This window comes from Acinonyx jubatus, chromosome A1 (genome assembly GCF_027475565.1).
Source record: "Acinonyx jubatus isolate Ajub_Pintada_27869175 chromosome A1, VMU_Ajub_asm_v1.0, whole genome shotgun sequence".
NCBI lineage: Eukaryota > Metazoa > Chordata > Mammalia > Carnivora > Felidae > Acinonyx > Acinonyx jubatus.
Genome location: NC_069380.1, coordinates 70,804,617 through 70,829,392, shown reverse-complemented (window position 1 = coordinate 70,829,392; position 24,776 = coordinate 70,804,617). Strand labels below are relative to the sequence as shown.

Here is a 24,776-nt window from a genome sequence, read left to right as displayed (position 1 = left end):
AATAAGAGACTGAATATACATACAAGCAACAGCCAAACATATGTAAAAAATAGACTCTGACCCACAACACATGGCAACCTGCCCTCCTACCCCCCATCTACAGGGAACCAACCCCCTATCTGCAGTAAATAGCCCAGGAAACCAGCCTGCTGCAACTCAGCCTTGCAGGAAGCCAGAGTGCTATCTCTAGAAACAATGCAAGAAGCTAACCTACCCCAAATGGCCAGGACTTAGTTCATAACTGACAGCTTCTGTACTGTTTTACCTCACTTCCAACTTGGACCAACCAGAGAAAGCCACATACGCACCCCTAACCCAATGGCATAGGTCTTCTGGTTCTAGTTAACACACCTCTAGTTTCCTGAGGCCAGCAGCCTCCAGTCAGGGCACCCCTGGAGCCTTCCCCTTTTCCTCTGTGAAGCTGTCCCATCCTCTGCCTGCTTTTCAATCTCTGCCAAATGCAAGCAACCATCACTGCCTCTCTTGCTCTAACAAGCCCAGAATAAACAGCCTGTTTTTCCTCATGTGGTTCGTCTTTGTTTATTTCCACAAAAACAGCCTGAAAGGGCTAAGGTATGTCTGGGAAGCCTAATACAAAGATCTCTGGCAAGAGTGCAAGAAAACCTCGTGGGTGGGACCGTGGGTGAAAAGCACTGTCACTCTTGCTATGACTGTCTCCATCTGTGTCCCTAGGCCTGAGGCAGCCTCAGAAGGAAACCCGAACCAACTCAGCTCCAAGAGTTCAAGCACTGGTTCGTCAGCTCAGTGTAGCCTCAGACCCCCCAGCCCTTCTAGTAACCACTGTTTTTGAGTTCTGAACATTCAGTTACAGAGCGTGTGCACCGTATGCGGTCACCCTTGTTTCCGTGTGCTCTGACAGTATCATATTGATTCCATAGCCATTGTCCCTACCCAACGCCTTCCAGAGTGCTTTGCATACTGAGGCCTTCTGATCGCTAATTTTAACTGATCTTTAAAAAACTTCTGTCTTACAAGGATTTGGAATAGTTAATTCTGGCAGATACACAGACCTTCATGTAACAAGAGTGAATCTAAAATCGCTTGTCATAGGGGACCAAAATAATGTCAACATGCATTAAATTTAGACATATGCTGGTCTAGAGTTCCAGCTAAGGAGAAACTAAAGATTTAACAGATAAAACCTAAGTCTCAGTGGCTTCAGAGAACAGATGTCTATTTTTCTGGATAAAGATTCCTCCAAATCAGTGGACAGTTGTCCTCAGAGCAATGATTCAAGGACGCAGTCTCCTTTTACCACATGGCTCCATCACCTTCAACACCAGATTCTCTAAGTTATCACATTTGTCTGTATAATGCCAGAAAGACCGTGGAGCCAGGCCTAGAGGTATGAACATTACTTGTCTAGCACATTCTATCAGACAGATCTCGATCCCAGGGACACTCCTACTTCAAGGGGGAGGAGGCTGGACAATGTGATCTAATTCTGGACTCAGAGGAAAGAGAAATAAAGAGCTAACCAGCTTCTGTTACGGCATTTATTAGGGCAAAAAACCTTTGCTGTGAAGACCTTGCTAATACCTACTCTCTAACCCGAATACTGGCTTGGTCTCAGCAAAATGTACACAGGGTAAGCTCTGAATTGGATTCTTCATACATCAAAGGATACAGTAAAACTCTTGATAGCTCAGCCTTCTCAGACATGAAGGACAGCTAACAATGCCTACAACAACAACAGAAAGCCCTGCCAATTCTCTCTGCCTTTTTAAAGGAGCTCTGAGCTTTAATTTTATTGCTTCCAGAAGCATTACAGCTTTCATGAGCCAGTGAACTAGTTAATTGGCTACAGTAATAACTGGGTCTTGAAAGGTGGCACTTAACCAAACAAATATTAAGAAACTGTGACTCTGGAGTATGAGCTTTCAAGGATGAAGGGTGTCTCATGTGTCATGGATTGACATGACCCCATAGGTGACAGTTAAGGACAAGACAGAAAACAGCATTTTAGAAAGGGAAACAATTGTAGGAATGCTTAGATTTGTCTCACATTCAGTCATTAAAACCCTAAGTTCTGACATGGCTGATTCTTTTGGCTAGAATTAAAATGCAAAAAATAAATTATAAATAAAGGTTTCTTTGCCACTCTGTGTCTGCCCCTTCTCTCCTTCTAATGCATAGACAGCCCAAGCAAATCTAATGGAAAAAGTAATCGAGATTTCAGTTCTAATGCAGATCTTGATTTATTTTGACTTATGTGCAGAATCCAGCAAAATGATCCCTGCCTTCCTATAGAAATGAGATGTCAGCGTGGTAAGAATACATTGTCCTACCCACAGACAGCCACAGCCGGTCTTCCAATTTCACATGTGCATGCTTCAAAGGACAGTCCAGATTGGGGCCCCTTCATCAGACTGACATGCACCACGCTGTATGTCCATTTCTACAGAAATAAAAGTTGAGAGCCATACTGCACGTGAATTTTCCCTGGGGTTCACCAACAAGAAAGGTCTACTTTCAGGTGGTTCATAGCAACACCAATCATAGAATAAAAGTAATGTGGCAATTTTTTCAAACGAGAAAATGAATGGCATATGCCAACCTGGTTCAGATATACCGTCTGTTTTCCATTGTAGTTGGCCGCAAATCAGCTCTCAATTTTCTGCTTGTTGTTTTCTCCCACACGGCTCGCCCTGCCTCTGCCAATGATCAAGTTTGCGTTAGCCCTACTTAGTCTTGTCCCACCACCTTCCCCATCCCAGGCCACAGACATTCTAGTTGAATCCCAAAGTTATCAGGGCAGATATTTATAATACCTAAAAAGCACATATTCATATGTTGTCTTTTCCCTACATTTATCTCTCATTACTTGCAATCTTGTGTTACCAGTGTCTCTTCTCCCCTCCATTAGCACTGATAAATTGCAGTTGATTATAATTCAGTTCCTTTTCTAGGGGGTTAAGAGCAGTAAAATGAGCAGAAAAGTAGCAAACAAGACATCAACAGCCTGTAATGGCTTCTTTTTACCTCCGATATTTTCTCAGATGATTCTGCCTAAAATTCTCCAATTTGGGGTAATGAGGCAGACAGTGTGTAATATGAGAAATTGGGGTAGAAGCAGCAGATAATGATGGTGGTGACAGAGGGTTTCATGTGGATAAAAACCTAGCTCCGTGTCGAAGGCTAGTCAGGGCTAATAACCCAGGTGGTAAAATGAGCCTCTATTTAATGGCTCTGTGAGTAAAAAGAGTATATTTTCAAGTTTACTTTTTAGAAAACAAAAAGAGCATAACTGATGGTATTATTTATAAATGAGGGACCTGGCTTCTGGGTTAAGAAATCCATTCTATCTGCAGCTCTCCCGTGGCACAGGGACCTTTCGCTTGGAGTCACCAACATTTTAGGGACCCTTTTCTTACATTAGAATATTAGACCTGGGTGTCTTGGGTGTCTCAATTGGTTAAGCGTCCGACATCAGATCAATTCATGATCTTGCGGTCTGTGAGTTTGAGCTCCGTGTCGGGCTCTGTGCTGACAGCTGAGAGCCTGGAGCCTGCTTTGGATTCTGTGTCTTCCTCTCTCTCTCTGCCCCTCCCCTGCTCACACTCTGTCTCTCTCTCTCAAAAATAAATAAAAACATCAAAAAAAAATATCGGACACAATGTCATGGGCCTCTTGGGGCTGATAGGATCTCCAGATGTGAATCCATCTGTAAACAACCACGAAGACCACTGCCACGGAATGTGAGGGATTCATCTCTTTATGTAAAAAAATGTTTATCCTGAGTTCCCATTTATTAAGGGGCTTTATATAAAGAGGTTGTGACCACAATAAAATGCTCACTCTGAGGTGCATGTGGGGTGAAAGAGTTGAAATTTAGGAAGGACAAGAAATCTCTCCTGAGGCCAGAAAAGGCCTGGCCTGCTGTCTCCCCCCTTCCCTCCGGGGACTGAACGCACTCCCCAACCCCTAGTCCCTTTGACCCTCTCTCCCAGGACACTCCAACTGACCCCTGCCAAACAGCAACTCTGAAGACCATGCAGAGCTATTTGGTAAAGATCCTTCTGGAACCGCTCACCTTTTTAGAACTTTACTTATGCCCAACATTGTGTGGGCAACACTTCTGACCGCTGTCTCTCCATTTCACCCTGAACTCCACACCATTGTACCACAAAATGCATAGGAGGCTCATGGGATCCCTCCAGAGTCATGCAAAGCAGGCATTCTTCTCTTGTCTCACCAGTATGTTCCCTGCTGACATGATTGCTAATCTTGCACTCTTTTAAGACCCATCTTCACACCCACCTCCCACATTTAATGTTCTAGACTGGACTCAGACACCTACAGGAGCCCAGGAGCCTCAATTTCCTTGCTGCCTGGCCATCCTATACCTAAGGAAGAGGGCTTGATCCTTTTCCAAGGACCCACACTTTCTACCTTTGTCCCTAATCCCATCTTCACACTGATGTTTTGGGGGATGATGGTAGGGTGGTAAGAGCCAACAGCCAAGAAAGAATTCTTGAAGATGTCTTGGTGAAAAAAGGTGATTTTATTAAAGTCTGGTGATAGGGCCTATGGGCAGGAAGAGCTGCACTGGGGTCCTGACAGATAACTCCTTACATACCCTCAGGTTGGGAGGGGGTCAGGGATAGAGTAGTCTTTGAGGAATTTTGGAAGCAAGGTTCCCGGGACCTTGAGGGGCTAGCCTTTGCTATAGAAACACCATTTGTTACCATTTAGTAAAATCTCAGTCATGAGACCCTTCAGATGTATATTGGAGGCCATAAGCTTGAAGTATGATTGTCAGCATGTATCTTGGGAGAGTTGAGATAAAGGAAGTTTCCAAAGGAATTTTTATATGTTAAAATAGACTTACAAGATCCTGGGGGTTGGAAAAATATAAAGCCAAGATTCCCTTTTGCCCATAGCAAAGTGTCATCATCAGGGCAGCTGAGCTCCCAGAGGGAGGTCACTCTGCCAGTTTCAAGGACTTCTCAATGGACCATAGGCAGTAAGGGAATTTAATTTTTCATTTGCCTTAGTTCCCCACATCACAATGGCAAGCACTTAAACCCCTTTCCATCTTGATGAGGGTATTAGGGCTCTACGAAACAGAGTCTATAGGTTTCTGGAGTTTAGACTATGGATAAGATTGCCTTTTTCTTGCAGTTTACTAAATTATCTGTAAACTGCAGGAGACTCCTGTTCTGTAGGACTGTGATCTCTATCAGCCAACCATTTGCTTTCTTTCCTTTTCCCTGTTCTTGGGCAGCCACCAGTGTCTGAAGAATATCACACAAAACCTACCTGGGGGGGGGGGGGGGGGGCGGGGTGCTGTTAGCCTGTACTTTGCCCTCAGCTTGCCCCACGCTCCCTCATCAATGCCTTCTCTGAGACTTACTTTCAACATGCCTCCTCAGTGATACCTCAAATTTCCCCCTCCTTGATACTATAGGAATCCAGAGTATGCCACCTCAAATATGCCTCTCAGGTTAAGATTTGCTTTTGAGAAACAGCAGGCACAGGAGAAGCTCTGAAAATGGTATAAGTTATCCTTTGTAAGGGAAATTTACATTTATAAAGGAAATCTCCATCTGTAAGGGTATCTCCCTTTCAGTACTATAAAGAGGAAAATAGGTCCAACTCACAAGAGACTCTTTATCAATGGAGAAGACTTAAATCATAACCAACCTTTCCTTTGTTTACTATGTTTTCCTGGTCACCTCCTCTTAAGTGGCCTTCCCCACACCTTTCTTTCTTTGAGTTAGCTGAAGATAGTTATTTAAGCCTGAATTCTAAACCATCTCTTTAACCACACTTATTTCTCATATCTATGACATATACATATTAATAAAATTGTTTGTTTTTCTTTTATTAATCTGTCTTTTGTTACAGGGGCCCCTGCCAAGAACCTAGAAGAAAAGAGAAAATATTTTTTCTTCCCCTGCAATACCTTTCTATTCTTGGGTTATTCCCTACTTTAAATGAAAAGGAAAAAACCGAAATGAAGTAAAATCTCTTTCTCTGCTCCAGCTATGCTTACATAGCTTGGGTTTACTTCTCCTGCTGCCAAATGTCTTAAGTCAGACAAAAACCCTCATAATCTGTTCCTTCATTCCACCAACAAAATTTCATAGTTATCTTCTCTTTAGTAATGCTTTCTTAGACACCAAAACTTTAAAACTTCTTTTTGCTTAGGTCAGACCATCAGAATATTACATCACTTTATTACTTATTGAATTTTAATTGCTTTTTTAAATGTTTCTTGAAAAGCAATATACACAAAGTGGACAAATCATAAATGAAAAGCTCATTGAATGTATACAAACTGAACACACCTATATACCAGCACCCAGACCAAGAAACAGAACATTAGCAGAATTCCAGACTTCCTACTCATGTCTTCCTGTCACTTACTGCCCCTTCCCTCAACAAGTTAACTGCTATCCTGACTTCTGAAGCCATACAGTCCTGTTGCTTGTTTGTAAACTTCCTATAAAGGGAAACATACCATATGTATTCTTTTGCATGTGTCTTCTTTTGTCCAACATTGGAATTATATGTTTATCCATATCGTTGAGCGTAGTTGTAGTTCATCCATCTCGTTCCTGTAACTTATCATTGTGTGGATATGTTACAAGGTGTTATCTATTTCACTTTTGATGGGCATTCGAGTAGCTTCCAATCTGAGAGATTTTATGAATAGTGCTGCTATGAACATCCTAGTATATATCTTTCAATAAACACACGCACACATTTCTACTGAGTATACATTTAGAAATAAATGGCGGGGCAGGGGGCACAGAGTATTCATATCTTCAGTTGTAATGTTATAGATACTGCCAGTTTCCAGAGCAGTTGTGTTGCAGGATTTTTTTTTTCACCACAATACCTGGGAATCATTGTCTCGCCACTTCGAAGAATGAAGAGGTGGACACAAAATGAGCAGTAGGCAAAAGTTTATTATAATATAAGATTAGAAATGAAGACTAGTAGGAAAGTTCCCCTTACAGAAAGGGGACATTAGAAAGTGAATGCCTGAGGACTATAGGGGAGGGTCCTTGTTTTATAAGGCTCTGGTCAGCCCTCCCCCTTCCTTTCCCCCTTGTTCCTTCTCAAATTCTACCCTTATTGGCTGGATAGCTCTAGGTGCTGGGTTGTCCATTCCTGATTGGCTTGTTTTCATTGCACGAGGGGTGGTCTATGGCCATACTTAGGTCTTTTGTCAAATTCCTGAAGGGAAACGTGAGGGGTAGTAGGTGGGGTCTGTTACTTGTTAAGAGGAAACTTACACCTGAGGGGGTTTGCTGTTGTCACACACTCCCAGCATTGTTCCAAAATAGGTGATTTTCCCCACCCAGGGACCTCGGGTGCTAATCTTTCCCTCTCTGCCTACTGAATCCTATCTTCTCCTGTCATAGTTGTAACAATTTACATCCCACTAGCAGTGTGTGAGTTTCTGGTTGTTTCATATCCTTGCCAAAACTCGGTATTTTTTTTAAATCTCTCTTATTTTAGCCATCCTGGGGGGTGTGCACCAATGATTTTTATCTATGAGATCCAGTAACCTCATCTTCCTTCAATATTTAACATTGCGGATGTCCTCCCTTACCTCACAAACTCTTTTCTTCCAGGTTCAATCTATGCTGCGCCTTGTCTCTTCTGCTGTGTCCTTCTCTTGTTTACCCCTCCCTATTTGCAGCATTGCTCTTTTTTTCTCTGCAAACTCTCTCTCTCTTTATAATCATGTCCTTTACTACAACTCTGGCTGTCGCCTCTGTGAATATCTCCTCTTAAGTCCTGATTCCTTCAAACCTTGACAAGGCAGTCTTCTGTTGCTTTATTCATTTATTCATCCACTTGTTACTGATCTTTTAGTACGTATTTGTTGATTGTTGCTTACTGGGTATCAAGCAGTTTGGTAGGAAGCAGAGATACGAATTCAAATAAGAAATGGACTTTGTCCTCATTAGCTGGACTTAATTGTGTGCCTGTCTCCCCAAAATTCATATGTTAGAGCCATACTCCCCAAAGTGCTATTTGGAGATAGGATCTATAAAGAGGGAATTCAGGTTAAATAAAGTCATAACTGTGGGGCTTTAATTCAACATGACTAGTATCCTTATAAGTAGAGGAAAAGATACCAGAAATGCTGTTGTGCACAGAGAGAAGGCCATGTGAGGACACAAAAAGAAGGTAGCCATCTGTAAGCCAAGAAGAGAGGCTATAGGAGATGCCAACATTATCAGCACTTTGATCTTGGGCTTCCAAACTCCAGAGCTGTAAGAAAATGCATTTCTGTTGTTTAAGCCACCTAGTCTGGGTTATTTTGTAATGACAGCCCTAGCAAACGAATGTACCCTCAAACAGCTTACTATCCTAGGGAGACGACAAAAAGTAAACCAACATTTCTCATCCGATGTGCAATACACTGTGATAGAGGTTTACCGGGAATACTTGAAGGCATAGAGAAAGCATCAGGAAAAAAAAGATAAGGGTACAAAGTGGCATAAGACACCTTCCCCTAGGAGATATGCTTAAACTAGAGAAAACAGCAGAGATTATCTGGGCAAAAAGTGCAGGGAAAAGTATTTCATACAGAGGAACGAACACATGCAAAGCGTGGACAGCATGGCATATACAGTGAAACTAAGTAATTTCAGATGGGTGGAGGGTAGACCATGAGAGAGGGTAGCATCAAAAGATAAAACTGGAAACATACATTGAAGAGAGTCTACACCCTGCTAAGAAGAGACTGAATCAATAAGTCAAGAAATCCATAAATGTAGTGGGGTACTGCTGTTTAATTTGCTGAAAAAAATCATGTCTGAGTAAGGGATCTTATTTTAGTACCCAAACTAAGGCTGCCATATGTCCTGGGTTTTCCAGGACTCTACTGATTTAAAATATTTTGCCTTATCAGACCATGTGTCAGAACACAGCCCAATTTAGGGTTAGGAAAATTTTGTTACCAGAACTTCATTCCATCCCACTCACCATATTGTTTTTTCCAAATAAATGGTGACATTGTTTCTAGTTGGTATCCTATAAAAATAATTCTGATTTGAGTTTGCAATTTGTACTTATGAATATTCAAGTGCACAATTCTGGTTAAAGTCAGAGCTGAAAAGCTGTGCTGCAGGCAACAAAAATAATCTTCTCAAAGCTACATTTATTTTAAGTAAAAAGTTGTAGCCTGAAGGCCAAAGAAAAAAGAATTAATATTTTATTATTACCTTGTTGCTTTGCTTCTAATGGAGTGATATTTTTCCTTTTTTAAAAAAGTAATTTTTTTGGATGTTTATTTATTTTTGAAGGAGAGAGAGAGCGTGAGCAGGGGAGGAGCAGAGAGAAAGGGAGACACAGAATCTGAAGCAGGCTCCAGGCTCTGAGCTGTCATCACAGAGCCCAACACGGGGCTCAAACTCACAAACAGTGAGATCATGACCTGAGCCAAAATGGACGCTTAACTGACTGAGCCACCCAGGTGCTCCTAGTGATTTTCTTTCTTTCTTTCTTTCTTTCTTTTTTTTTTTTCATTTACTAAGTATTAAAGATTTGGCTATTATAATAGCATAAAGTTTAGCCACTTTGGCCAATTCAGGTGTAAGTCTCATGTATCTATGGGCTTCATATGACTCAGTCTCTGCAGAGAATCAAATGTCAGGAACCCAACTCAGCAGCCAAGAGAAAATTTGAGAGGGATTCCAAACTTTAGGTTTATCTAAGAACAATTAGTAGTTACAACTCACAACTCACAGCAGGAACACTTCTTAGAAGCTTCCTTCCTCCTTGTCTTCTGTCAATCGTGCAATTGTGCCAATGCCTCTTCCTTGCCAAGTTGCTGACATTCACCTCCTTTCTCCTACCCCAGCTTTCTTATTATGGTGATTATCTTAGTTCTTGGCTTTATTTCTACTTGTCTTGGCTCATTATCTGCATTCTCCACCACAAAAGGACATGGAGAGCTTCACCAGACATGAAGGGACCCTTTCCCCACCATTTAATTCTCTCAACCCATGATCCTACTTCTACTTCATAATCAGTCTGGGAATTGGGAAGGCAGAGCTCAAGCACTCTTTAGAGGTTGAGGAGGATGAAATTTTATTTAAAAGCTGGTGAGAGTATGGTAGTCCCTCAAAACAAATACAAAAACAAAATTAAGCATAGAATTTCCACATGTTCCAGCAAATCTACTTCTCAGTATATACCCAAGAGCATTGAAAGCAGGGACAGATATTTATACACCCATGTTCATAGAAGCTTTAATCGCAATAGCCAAGAAGTGGAAGTAACTCAAGTGTCCACCAACATATGAATGAATAAACAAGATTTGGTATATCCATACAATAAAATATTAGTCAGCCATTAAGAAGAATACAATTCTGATGTATGCTACCATATGGATGAATCTTAAAAATATTTAAACTACATAAAATAAGCCAGACAAAAGGACAAGTAGAGTACAATTCCATTTATGTGAAGTAGCTAGAATAGTCAAATGCATAGAGACAGAAAGTAGAATAGCGGCTACCAAGGACTGGGGATAGAGGAAATGAGGAGCTGTTTCATGGGTACAGAATTTCAGTTTTGGAGACAGATGGTGGTGATAACTGCACAACACTGTGAATATACTTAATGTCACTGAATTATACACTTAAAAATGGTTAAAATGGTAAATCTTCTGCTATGTACACAATAAAATAATTTTTTTAAAAACCTCATGGGTAGGAGAGAAGAAAGTTTAATACCAGTCTCATCACACAGAAAACATTTAAGTGGGAATGTACTGAGCTCTCTATTGATTAAGTTTCTCTATTTGAGAGAGAACACACATGCACATGAGCAGAGGAGGGACAGAGAGAGGGAGAGAGAGAATCCCAAGCAGACTCCACACTGTCAGCACAGAGCCCAACGGGGGGCTCCCACAAACCGTAGGATTATGATCTGAGCCAAAATCAAGAGTTGGACACTTAACCGACTGAGCTAAGCCACCCAAACCCCCCAAACTTCCTATTTTTGATCAGAGTAAAAATAATCCTTAGTTATTCTATAAACAGCTATACGGTAAGTTGTCATTCACCTGTGAAATGATATGGTCTCCTTAGTCATTAAACACTTAATTGTTGACTATCTTCATGTTGGTGTCTTTTAATGCTATTGTTTGTGTTATACTACGTGTTTCCCAAGTACAACATTCTGAACGAAATTAGAGAGGCAATATGAACAAAATATTTTGCCTCTATCTCTACCAATAATTACAGAAATTCCAGCCACCCTACAACATATCCCTAAACAATTCTAGGAGTCCCCAAGATGAATGAGCAAAATCATCTCTCCTTTCTAGAAAACCCTTAGATTTATGGCTGAATCTCTACTACTTTTGTCAGTAAAAATTAAAAATTTTGGGGCACCTGGGTGGCGCAGTCGGTTAAGCGTCCGACTTCAGCCAGGTCACGATCTTGCGGTCCGTGAGTTCGAGCCCCGCGTCGGGTTCTGGGCTGATGGCTCAGAGCCTGGAGCCTGTTTCCGATTCTGTGTCTCCCTCTCTCTCTGCCCCTCGCCCATTCATGCTCTGTCTCTCTCTGTCCCAAAAATAAATAAACGTTGAAAAAAAATTTTTTTTTAAATTTAAAAAAAAATTAAAAATTTTATTTTTAAGCTGCTAACAAATCTTAGGATGAATAAAGGCATGTAACACAATGCCCAAAGGTAGGAAACTCATTAAAAATGATCAAGAACTCTCTAAACCAAGATTCTTAAAATTCTAGGCACCAGTGAACCTGCTCTAATTACAAATCATCAGTTTCAGAAAATGACAAATGTTTCTGACACAAGTATGTTTAATAAAGAACTTACTTAAAATTAAAAAATTGTAAACCCCAGGTAACAGTATTTTTGAAATCCAGAGCACAATTATTCACACAGGATTTGGTCACAAAGCACGTGATAACTTGGGATGTGACTTTCAAGATTGCAAGGATAAGTATGAACCATGTGGGCCAACAGCCAGGGCAGCTCTTGGGCTGGGCATAAGCCCACGTGCCATCCATAACCTCACCATGCCATCCATGAACTCAGTGTGCCATCCATGACCTCTGCATCTTTAGCCACATCACAACTGCACAGTGATGACTGTATTTTTAAATGTTTTTGTGAAAATCTGAGCATCACCATGAAATCATGAAGTAGGAGTTGCATACCATAGTTTCTCCATAAGTGAAAAATCCAGATTTCAGGAGATTGAAGTGTCTTGCCCAATGTCCCACAATATCAAATCCAGATATAAAACTAGGACTTTCTAGCTTAATCATTCATTAAACGAATATGCAATGAGTGCTTACTATTGTCAGACACTGTTCTACACTCCTAGGATACATCAATTTAAAAACAAAAGAAATGATGCCCACTTCCATGGAGTTTATATTCTAATAGAAAAAATGTACTGGTTATAATTTTAAATAGAGTAGTCAAGATAGGCTTCCTTGAGAAGAAAACATTTGAGTAAATACTTGAAAGGAGGTGAGGGAATCAGCAGTAGAAATATCTCTAGGACGTGAGTCAGTCAGAGAGAAAAGACAGAGCTGGAAAGCACTAGTCCAGAAATAAATAATACTGGTGGGGGGCTGAGGGTTGGTAGGCAGCGAAGATGATGAAAAAATAACCCATTAACACATATTTTGGAAGTAGAGTTGATTTATCTCACTGATAAATTGGATGGATGACTTACATTTTCTCCAGAAGGTGTTGAGATGATTTTTGGAACAGATTCAAAAGACACTAGTTGAGGGCACTTGATGGAACATCAGCAATGAATCCAGACTCAGACCAACACTGGGTTTATGGCTGAGAGAAAGAGTAAGGAATCATCTTGGGCTGGAGCAGAGTGAGGTGGCAGTCACAGAGACCAGAGGGGAACAAAGGTGAGACTGTGGAGCCTTGTAGATCATGAGAAGCACTATGGGTTTTACTGTAAGGAAGATGAGGAGCCAGTAGAGAGCTTCAAAAGAGGAGGAGAATAATCTGCTTTGGGTTTTAATAAAGCTGCTAGATTGATAATAACCTATCCAGGACAAGGATGGAATAGGAAAGCCAGCAGAAGGTTATTGTGGTAATCCAGGCTTGAGATGAGGATGGCCTGGACCAAGGTGTTGGCAGCAGAGATGGTGACAAGGACCAGAATCTGGATGTATTGTGGAGACAAAGCCAACAGAATATGCTGAGGGGTCAAATGTGTGGTGTAAAAGAGGGGTTGTGTATGTGGTGTAAGAGAAAGAGAAAGAGAGCAATCAGGGGTAGCATTAAGTAACTGGAAGCACGGGATTGCCAAGCACTGAGGGAAATGATACTAAGGAGATGGGTCTGGGGAGGAGAGACAGGAGGTCAGTCTAGACAAGTTGAGTGAAAGATGTCCCCCAGGAGGAGATGTCGACAAGTCTGTAGGACTACAACTCTGGACTTCAGGAGACACTGTTTGGTTAGGACATGAACTCCAGGTGCTCATCCCAGCTTCATGTCCATCCCGCTTCCACAGCTTAGACTTCTCCAGGATGAGAAACACAGTAGTCAGGTTAAATCTTCAGTACCTTCCTGTTGCCCTCAAAATCAGTACTTGCCTGGGGTGCCTGGGTGGCTCAGTCGGTTAAGTGTCTGACTCTCGATTTCCACTCAGGTGATGACCTCACGGTTCATGAGTTCAAGCTGTGAGTGCAGAGCCTGCTTGGGATTCTCTCCCTCTATCTCTGCCCCTCCCCTGCCCATGCTCCCTCTTCTCTCTTTCTCTCTCTCTCTCAAAATAAATAAATATTTAAAAAAGAATTACAAAAACAATTAAACATCTGTAATGTCCTTATTTCCAAGAAACATAACCAGTAATCCTGCATTTTACCTACAGGGATTCTTAATCAAGGGCCTCCTTGCCCGATGTCATATAGCAGAGACCCCATTACAGAACTTCAGGCAAAAGATGCAACTTTGTGTAAGATGAAACTTAAAAAACTGGCTTTGTAATTTCTTGAATATGGCATCATTTCTCTAATATCTGTAGTATATTTCATCATTTTTCCCTACTTTACCAGAAGGATGCATTTTTTAATATATTCTTGTAGGAGAATTTTTTTAAAGTCTGGGGAAAGCCATAAGTAGCTGAGTGATCCAAAAAAGCCACACTCAATGCATCTAAATAACCTCGTCTTTGGTTAACAATGAATTGATGCCAGTGGAATGATATTTAAAATTTTTTTCCTATAAATGTGACATATGCATCCCTGTGCATCAGCATACACTCGGCTGAAAACATTTCAATGAATGACAAGTTGATTGGCCCCAATTTGAAAAGCATAGTGTATAGAAACATAATTTTGGGGGTGGCCAACATTATGACAGATACTATATTCTGCTCATACACAGAACTTGTTTGAACTGTTTGGGGAATTTTGATAGCCTGTGAATGCTTTCCACAAAGAAAATTGGCAAGATAGGAAAGGGAGGAAAAGAATGAAATGGAATTAACAACTGTTGGGCAACTACTATCAGCCAGACATTATTTTTGAGAGAAAATGGTGGGGCGAGAGATTGATTGATAATCATTGTTTTCACAACCGAAGACAACAGAATGATAGTGAATGGAGAGAGCAATGGCTTTGCAATGGAGAGCCCTAGCACAGATCCCAGCTTTGTCTCTTACTGTGAGACCTGTCACACTAACGATGTCACTTCTCTGACCTTCAGTTTTTATATCTATAAAAGGAGGACAACAATAGATAGTTTCTAGGTAGTTGTGAGAACTGATTTTATTTGTATTGATACACACACACACACACACACACACACAGCCCAGCTTAGCTCGAACTTTATTACAAATGGGGCATTAGGGGAGGATGTTATGTGAAAGGTACCTGAACTATTCATTAGGATACACAGATGCTGTAGATAATCAAAGAAAGAGCACTGGTCACTTCTGCTAAGATGCCATACAGGGTCTGATTGATTCACAGGCTCAGATACTCAAGGGCCACCTGGGTGGCTCAGTGCATTAAGCCTCTGACTCTTGATTTCGACTCAGGTCATGATCTCATGGTTTGTGAGATCAAGCCCCATATCGGGCTCTGTACTGACAGCATGGAGCCTGCTTGAGATTCTCTCTCTCCCTCTCTCTCAGCCCCTTCCCTGCTTGCATGCACCGTGCACTTTCTCTCTCTCAAAATAAACAAATACACTTAAAATAAAGAGCTCAGATACTTGAAAGGATAAACAGGATGCAGCCGAGATCCCCCCTCTACAGTATACATCAGTATAATGTGGCTACAGTATAATATCAGCCACACCAAGACCCTCTTCTGTGGTCTCCTCATTCAGTTTACTGAGCTTATCTCAAAAGCTGTGGCCCTGTCACTTAAAAGCCACCAAAATAATTACGCTAGAAAGTAAGATATAGGAGTGAAAAACACATCTTGATTCTTGTAAAGAACCTAGAAGATATTTTTTTCAACAATTTCCTATCAATATACATCTGGCCTCATATTAAAGAGAGCAAGAGGTCTGTTTAGCAAAACTGCTGACTCGTAAGGAATCAGAATCCCTTTATTATTTTCATTTTCTTCGACCTGCTGTGAATAACCGTAAGGATGAGGGCCAGTTCCAAATCCTGATCCCAAATAAAACGTTCAGGAGAATGGATGGCATATGGAGGCTGGGGATTAAGCAGGAAGGGGAAATGACCAGAACTAACCCCTGGAGACAGAAGGGAGGTAGGCTGAAAGGGAAGGAAGCTTGGCTTTCCAATATGATCTCACGGGGACCTTAACTTTCAAATGAGAACCGTGCCTCTCATTTGCTGTGTAAGCACATATCGATTGGGTTTTTCAGATTGGCTCTGTGAGAAATTCTATGGCACTTTTAGAAGTAAAAGTGGGTAGATCAGCTCCTTTTCAATTGAATTTGCCATCAGAGCCAGAAGAAGATATAAGAAATAATAAGCAAGGGGGTGGGGAGGACTTTTCTTCAAATGTGTTATACTGGTCTTCTCTTGCATAACAAAATCATCTCAAAAAATAGGTTTATATTAGCATCTGTATAAGGAGAGCTAAAGAAAGACAAGAGAAGTACAAAATTGCAGTGTACTTGTTGAATGTGAAGTGCTTTTGTTTTCTTAAATCTGAGCTACACCAGGCAAACCTCACTGGGGAATATGGGGCCAATGCTGTAGGCTTAGGAGGACATTCACGTGACCCATGCAATGGCACAGGCTGAGAGTAGATAAAAGCCCAAGGCCATGCACCTGCAGGCACACCTGGGGAGTAGTGTCATGCAATAGAGTCAAGGTCAAGGACAAAGAGCTATGGTGCAAGTGTTGAAGCTTAACAGCAACCAGAGGAGATGCTGGAAACTTGGTCTCTACATGGAAAGGCCTCTGCCTCTGACGCATGGCCTCAAGTGGCCTCCTGCTTGGAAGAGAGAAAGGGCACATCGGCCAGCCCTGCCAGGGGTCTTAGAGAAGAATCTTTGCCCTTGGTTCAGTTTTCCTTGGAGTCCTCTTTCCAGTCTCTTTTTGTCCTCAGAGGACTAACAGTCAGAGGTAAAATCTGGTGTAAACAGAGAGGACAGGAGCCACATTAGCAGAGATCCTCTAAGTATTCCATGTAACTCACAGTACTCCAGCCCTGCTCCCCAGGGCTTTCTCTATACCTGGAGCAACCCCTGAGGGGCAGGAGAGGCAGTCACACCTCTTCTGGGGTGGGGGAGGGGGTTGCCTTGGCAAGGAGAGCAATGTATACTTTTCACCTAGCAAACTGGCTATACACACAGATTTCTATGCTTTCTCAATTTTTTACCACACACATATTATTTTGACATCACCAAACTACGATAAGTGACATAAAAATAAAGACTAAGAGCTAAAATACTTAAAGCCTAAAGTATAGTTACTTTACATCACTTATGTGGTTTACTACACTCCACAGGTTTTCAGATTAGCATCCCTCCCACTGCTTCTAAAAGTGCCACTCATAGTTCATTATAAAATATTCATTTATTCCCCTTGGGCTCTGGAGCAGAGACATCTGTCTTAATATTAGCAAATCCCTTCAGTTAAAAGTAGTTGCTTTTGTCTTGTTCTACTTAAACCCACTTTAAGCAAATATCGAAAACTATTTTTTAAGTTTAAAGATGTACAGGTGGGTATATACCCAACAGAGTTGCAAGCAGGTTCTCAAAGAAATATTTGTCCACCCGTGTTCACAGCAGCCCTATTCACAATAGCCAAGAGATGGAAGCAACCCAAATACCCACTGGCAGATGGATGGATAAACAAGATGTGGTCTAGCCATATACCTCTAGGCTATTATCCAGCCTTAAAAAGGGAGGAAATTCTGACACATTCTACACCATGGATGAAACTTGAGGACATTATGCTCAGTAAAATAAGCCAGGCACAAAAGGAAAAATACTTTATGATTCTACTTCCATGAACTATCTTCAATTGTCAAAATCATAGAGACAGAAAGTTGAACAGAGGTTGCCGGAGGTTGAGGGTAGAGAAAGAATGGGGAATTGTTGTATAATGGGCACAGAGTTTCAGTTTTGCAAGATGAAGAGTTCTGGAGATTCAACTCATGACAATACGAACCTACTTGACACTAGTGAACTGTACGCTTAAAACTGGTCAAAGATGGTGATTTTGTATGTATTTTACCATGATTAAAACAATGAAATACGCAGAGCAAAATATATTTATTAGATGAAAAAGGCCTTGAGAAGGAAGTGAAATTTCAGGAGATAATCCTTGACAAAGAGTGGGGTTGGGGGCTGGGAGTCTTTGGAAGGGATTTCAAAGCAAAGGCAGCAGCATTCAGAAATCCATTCAGAGTTCATTGGCATGCCCCCAGTGGCTTAGGGACACATGGAGGGCTGGCACTAGGACTAATGTGAATGCATGCACAGCAGAACACTGGGTAGGTCTAGAATATGGGAGACCTGAGAGAGTTAGGGTCTTGATGCTAACTAAGGGCACAGTTTTGGGTATGGATGGACACAAAGGGTAATAGTGAGCCACCATGGGGATTTGACAAAAGAGGTGGCACTGTCGGAGCAGCAGGTCAGAAAAATGAATTTGGCAGCTACACAAAGGGTTGACTGCAGGGGAGCCATGCTAGAAGCAGGGAAGCCAGTGAGGAATGGGTTGTAATTATTGGTCTTGGAACATAAGCATTTCCTTGCCATTAAACTGGTCTTACCACAATAAGTCACAGTATTTACCCAGTCCTGTGATAAAATGGCTCAGTATTTTACAGTAAGAAGTCTCCAAGGAGACTTCAGTATTCACATCCCAACAGATGCAAAAGGAAAATGTTGAGGAAAGGGAGCCTTAAAGAGAAAAAAAAAAATGAAGGAGAAATATAAAGACTAACATATCAGGGAAAGAAATTGCAAACCCAACTGATTTGTATCAGAGAACAATCAACATTCTTTTCTTCAAAAAATAGCTGGACTAAAGGCGCCTGGGTGGCTCAGTCGGTTAAGCGTCCGACTTCAGCTTGGGTCATGATCTCGTGGTCTGTGAGTTCAAGCCCCACATCAGGCTCTGTGCTGACAGCTCAGAGCCTGGAGCCTGCTTCCAATTCAGTGTCTCCCTCTTTCTCTGTCCTTCCCCTGCTCTCACTTTGTCTCTCCCTCTCAAAAATAAATATTTAAAAGAATAGCTGGAATATTTAACTCTAGCAAAAAGCAATTTATTAACATTTCACACATTAATGAACATTTCTTCTGAAGACTGTTGACTAACCAAGAACCCTAATGAGAGAGAAGAGCGTGCACAAGTGAAAAAGCACAGAGGAAAGAAAGCACTGAACATCTCATGGATGAGTGAAGATCCCATCCCCCGTGGAATGTAGAGTATGAGTGAGTGAGAGGCAGAGGGAAGTATGTGTGTGTGTGTGCGCGCGCGTGTGCACACACACATGCCCACGTACATGCATAATGCACGTACACACATGCGGGTGCTCAGAGCTGGTGGGTGCATATGGTGGGAAACATAGATAAAGCCAAACAGAGAATGTGATGGCGCTGAGTTACATACACACTTTATTGTCAAAGCTATTTGCTGGCAAGAATGAGCTCATGAAAGATCATGAACGAGGCTAAAAATAAACTTATATTTAAACCTCATGTCAGGAAACTTTGTTTGACTCTGGGACAGATAACTTAACCTCATGGAGTCTCAATAAATACATGTCTAAAACAGTATGAACATACTTAATGAAAGTGTTCTGAGGATTAGAAATAATGCAGAGAAAGTGCCTGGAATAATGCCTGATACACAATAAGTACTGAAAAAAAACAATAAAATGAAAATAGGATTGTATTATTTATATATGTCTATACAAAATATTCTTATTAGTGATTGTTTCAAGGAAGCCTACTTAGGCACATACCCTTACAACAGCATACATTTATTGAGCATCTATTATATGCCAAATGCTAGGTACTAAAAGGATACGGCAAGATCTCTACCCTACAATTAGATGTAACCTGACATATTTGTATATTAACTCTCCAAAGCCTCATATATTGTTAACAAGGTCAAGTGCACAAGTGAAAATCCCAGTTGATGGAGGATGGGAGAACCCTGAAAGCAGGCCAGAGCACCCAGGCCAAGGTGTGAGTCAGACTGTGGAAGTGTAGAGCTGCCGCCTACTGGAAGGAGGACTTGATGACCAAGAGGTCTTAATTTTCCAAGGCCAAGATAGGCTTCCCAGATTGCTCAGCCTTACTACTTACGACAGAGGGAAAGCAAAGGAAAAGCAAGGTGAAGAAGTATGTTCTTGGATGAGGTCACGGGCAGCCAGCTGGGAGGAAGGGGAGGAAGGACAGCTGCTGGTCTTCCCTTTGCAGGCATAAGCCATATACCAAATGAAAAGCAAAGATCCAGACTCCTTATAAAAGCAAAGATCCAAAGCACTGAGAATGCCTTTGCCAGAACAAGAGGATAAGTGTGAAAAGAGTGAGTCTCCCCACCTGCACAGGCCAGCCCACATCACTACTTTGATCTCATGTTGCAAACAGATATTCAGCAACCTCCGACGTCCTCTGACATGAACCATTTTCCATTCGGCCAACCATGTTTACCCCAGCTACACACGGCCACCTCTCATGTCAGATACCCCCACCTCCATCAGAGAAGGTAGGACATAGACATAGAATAACATGTAATTTCACATGGAGCTGCTCAGGGGATATTAACCTTAGGTTGGCTATCAAAGGAAGTCATAGATATGAGGGCTTCAAATAGGCCTCAAAAGTACTCACAGACAAGGTGGAAGAATGAGGATCACCCTAGGAGATTAATGGGTTCGTATGGAGGAGCAGGGGGACAGAGAACAGAAGAGGAGGTCAGGAGTCAGTTCCCAAAGATGCAAAATGCCAGGCCCACTCTGTGAACAGTGGGGTTCTTCATGCAGAAAGTAGAATTGAAGAAATATTCATTGGGCAATTTCAATCCAAGTTGCCCCATTGGAATTCTCTTCTCCCTCCCCATTCCATATCCTCTTCCATTGATTCATAACGCCCTTAATAACACCACCCACCAGTTTCCCTACATAGAAACTTGGAGTCATCTTAACATATCCTTGGCCCTGATCTAAGCAGACATTATCTCCTATCTATACTGCCTTCTGTAAATATTTCTCAAAATCCTCTTCTCTCCATCCCTGCTACCACCTTCGTAATTCAGGCCCTCATTATCTCTTGGTCATCTTGCCTCAAATCATAACCATGATACTATCTACTCACACTATTTTCCAGCTCCTCATTGTTTTCATGAAAAAGTCCTTGGTTTGTTACATGAGACCCTTGGTGGTCTAGTACTTACCTACACCCCCTGGCTCACTTGTCATTCCTCCTTCTACATCACTTATTCTCTAGCCATATCAAACTGCCTATTTGGGCCAGACTATTTCATATCTCAGGACCTTTGCATGTGCTATTCCATCTGCTTTGACCTCAATTCTATTCTCTACATGTCCTTCAGCCACCTAATATTTACTTACTCCTTCCTGGAGACAGCAGTTCAGGCACAAGCACGACCTCTTACATGAAGCTCCTCTGACAGCTCAGGCTGATTTCATAACCATCTTTTCTCTTTCCTTGGTACTCCACTGCCTTTATTATGGTACACATCATACTGGATGGATTGGCCTTAAGTGTCTGTTTCCCCCATTCAGCCATTTTATCCAGCCCTATGTCCCCAACACCTACCAGAATGCTAGGTTCAAAGTAGATGTTTAATAATTGTGTTGCATTTAATACAAGAAGAACATAAACAAATGCTAAAAATCTGTGCCAGACACAGAGAAACTTGGAACTCTTGAGATTTTATAACCTGAGCATTCCTCTGAATGGAAACTTCCAAAAGCAAAATGAAGCCATAACTGGGTAACTGGGAAAGAAGTTTTGTTGAGGCCCAGGTGATTTGGCCCATTATGTATAATGACTTGTAGGGTCAGATTATAAAGGTAGAGACATTTACGTGCCTGTGTATATGTGAGTTCATTTTATTCTTAAGGTACTCTGCCTTGCTGGACTTAGCATGGTCCTCAAGTATTTAATTCTGGCATATATAAGGGAGTTGAAATTATCTTGCAGAAAACCCAAGATGTCTGCTCAGTATCTTTCATCTGACCAAACTGGTGCCCCCATTGAGCCTTTGCTCCCACCTCTGCCACCAAATGCCCTTCTCATCCTTGGATGTGGAAGTACACCAGAATGTTAGGACAGATCTTCCCCTACCAGGCAGGGCTCTGAGCCATCCTGCTGCTTGCACCCTGCATTGCCTCAAGTGCTTGAAAATGAACCCAGAAAGACAAGCGGAGGGCAAACAGAACACAAATATGCACCTATAAAAATAGCCCTGTAATAACAGCCGCCCATGCACTAGATGGGAGCACGAACAGATGGCGATGTCTGTCTAATTTTCCAATCCCTGAGGTTGTACCTCTTTGCTTCCCTTCCATCTCTTTTCCTGGAACATGGTTTTGGCAGGCAGTGGGTCCCTTGGAATCAACAGAATCCTTCAAAGTCATTCCAGAATGCTACAGTAATCGAGGCCAACCTACACGCTACCCAGAATCAGAAACCCAGAGTTACAGACATGAGCCATGCCCAAAAACACATCAGTGACCTTGACAGGTTATCCCTTCATTTTAACAAAGTATATTAGTTGATCAAATGTTCCTTTTTAGAGTAAGGCAGAGGAACTTGGGCTCAGATGAAAGTCAAAATGGGCAATGTTGTTTGTTGATTGTCGGCTGAGTGCCCGGGCACAGACAGGTCATGCCGTCTCACTCCTGCCCCTGCACTGGCTCCTGGAGGCCTTCTACCAGGGCACCACTTGTGGCTACTTTCCTTACTTACTAAAGAGTCTGGAACTTTGGAAAAACATTGTCTAAAGCTGATCTTCTGTTTGGGTGATCCCCAGAACAAACTACCAGTGTCCTGGCAGTTATTAATGTGTATAAATATTTTACAGTTACTGACAATATTTTCAAATCACTCAGACTTCTTTTTTAATTCTATTTTGATAGCATCCTCTATAAATCCCCCAAGTCCAGTAACTTAAAGAGATAGAATTTTAAAGTTTTGCAAACAAAATATTTCATATATTTCTAAATGTTTAATTTTCCTTATCATATTTATGTAAGATAAAGGAAGTGTATGTGATATTTGCACTAAGCCCATATTGATGCCTCCAAAGGCACTTCAGGTGACCCCAGTGTTCCATACCAATATCGCTTTCTACGAATACCATGAGGTGAACAAATATGGTAGGTAACATGGAAAATCAGGCTTAATATGTTAAACATTTATTAAGCGCTTACTAAACGTTGTACTAGGCCCTCCAGGGGGATGACATTGATAGGACATCATCCTACCCCTGTCCACACAAAGCTTTCCATCTAACGAGAGATAAACAGCTAACTCTAGGGCCTAACAGGTAGGGGTACACTTACAGAGCATATGCAAAGAGCTTAATGTTCTTCATTTTACTTAATCCTCAACACAGCCCCTCTGGTTTGGATATCATCACCTTTCCAAAGGTGGGAATATTGAGGCACTAGGAGGTTCAGTTACTTGCCCAAGGCTCCACAGAGTAAAGTACCAATTTTGCATGACTATGGAGGCAAGAGGAGAAACGAAAAGCTGATTTATGAGGCTGTAGCAGCCCAGGTAAAAGACCGTGGTGGCCTGGACTAGGTGGAAGCAGTCAAGGCAAAAGAAGGAGTGGTCAGCTTCGGGATATATTCAGATGGTAGGTTCTACCAAGTTCCTGGTCTGCTGAGGAAGAAAAGGAGCTAAGAGCCTAGGATGAAGACCAGACGTTCTCCAAAAGAGGGCAGTGACCAGTAAGCACTGTGGAGGAGTAAAAATCTGCAAGTTACTCAGGAAGCAAGGAAAACTTCAACCCAAATGAGAGTGTCACTTGAGAGGGAAGTTTTCACTGAGAGCCAGGAGGAAATGGATGAAGCATCTGTGACTAGATTAAGAGTGAATGTGAAGTTATTTGCAATTAAGTAAAGGTTACAAAGAGTATAGTGGGAAAGGTTAGGAGGGAAACAATCACATCTGGTTCAGGGAGAAGGGAACAGAGCCACAGGGACTGGGACTTTGGAGAGGATGATGAATGGAGGAGCATTTTTCAGTTTGGGTGAAAAACACAGATGAGTCATGGGGAAAATAACTGGCCTAGAAATGTCCACAGAACTGAGCCTGGAAGTAAGTCTCTGATGGATTGAGGTCTCTGATGGGTTGAAGGACTTGGACCTCTCTGGAACAAGCCAGCTGCTCCTGGAAATCCTAGACCAGGTGGGCTGGCAACAAGACTGTTTGGTTCTCAGGAGCCTCACTGAGTGCTGGAAATAGCATTAGCTCCAGATTGATGGGAGGCCTTTCTGGATGGAATCCTTTACAGCTTGTCTTAACTGTGACTCCGAGGGAATAAATGGAAAATGGCATCATTGATTTTAAAATAACTCTAGGTGAGATAGTTGCCTGTACTTTGTTTCCCTTTATTCAACTCCCACTCCTCAACTAATATCCACCCACTGCACTTCACTCAAATAGGTCTGGCCCAGTCCACTAGTGATTTCCATGTTGCTGGATCCTATTGGCATTTTCAGCCTTTATATTATTTGACATTTCAGTCCTACTGACCAACCTTTGTCGTGAAACACTTTCTTCCTTTGAATTTCCACAGTCACACCACCCTCTTCTGTTTGTGTTCCTACACTCCTCTGGCCACCCATTTGTTCTGTCTCTAAAATCCTCGTTTACTTAACCTTTAAAATGTTGGGCTTCCTTAATCCTTGATTGTAGGCCTTCTACCCTTCTTACTTTATCTTGTGTCTATAGGCCATTTTATTCAGATCTATGGTTGCAATTGCCTGATATAGAAGACATGTGAAAAATGCTACCAGAGTGTTCAGAGGTGTGCATGCCTGAGGCACATGGGAGGTTGCTTGCCTTGGGTCATTGCTACCCAGATGGTAAATTCAGCCTTAGGGCAGATAATGAAGCCCAAGGAGAGTATTTATATAGAGAGAAAAGAGAATCTAAACTAGAACTCTGGGAAAAAATATTCACAGGATTGGAAGATGAATAAGCACCAAGTAAAAGCAATTGCTATTATCATTCATCACCATTACTATTATTCTACAAGTAAGTGCTTGTTTGTATATTTCAAGATCTGTGTTTACTACCTACACATTAACTTTTTAATAGCACTTCTTACATTCCACCCAGAATATTCA

The 24,776-nt window shown here is 41.7% G+C and overlaps 1 long non-coding RNA gene across 1 annotated transcript in view; it reads right to left on the bottom strand.

Moving 5' to 3' along the window:
- The window catches only part of LOC128314597 (uncharacterized), a 185,097-nt gene that overhangs the window by 28,711 nt on the left and 131,610 nt on the right, over window positions 1–24,776 (bottom strand). The window lies entirely within an intron of this gene.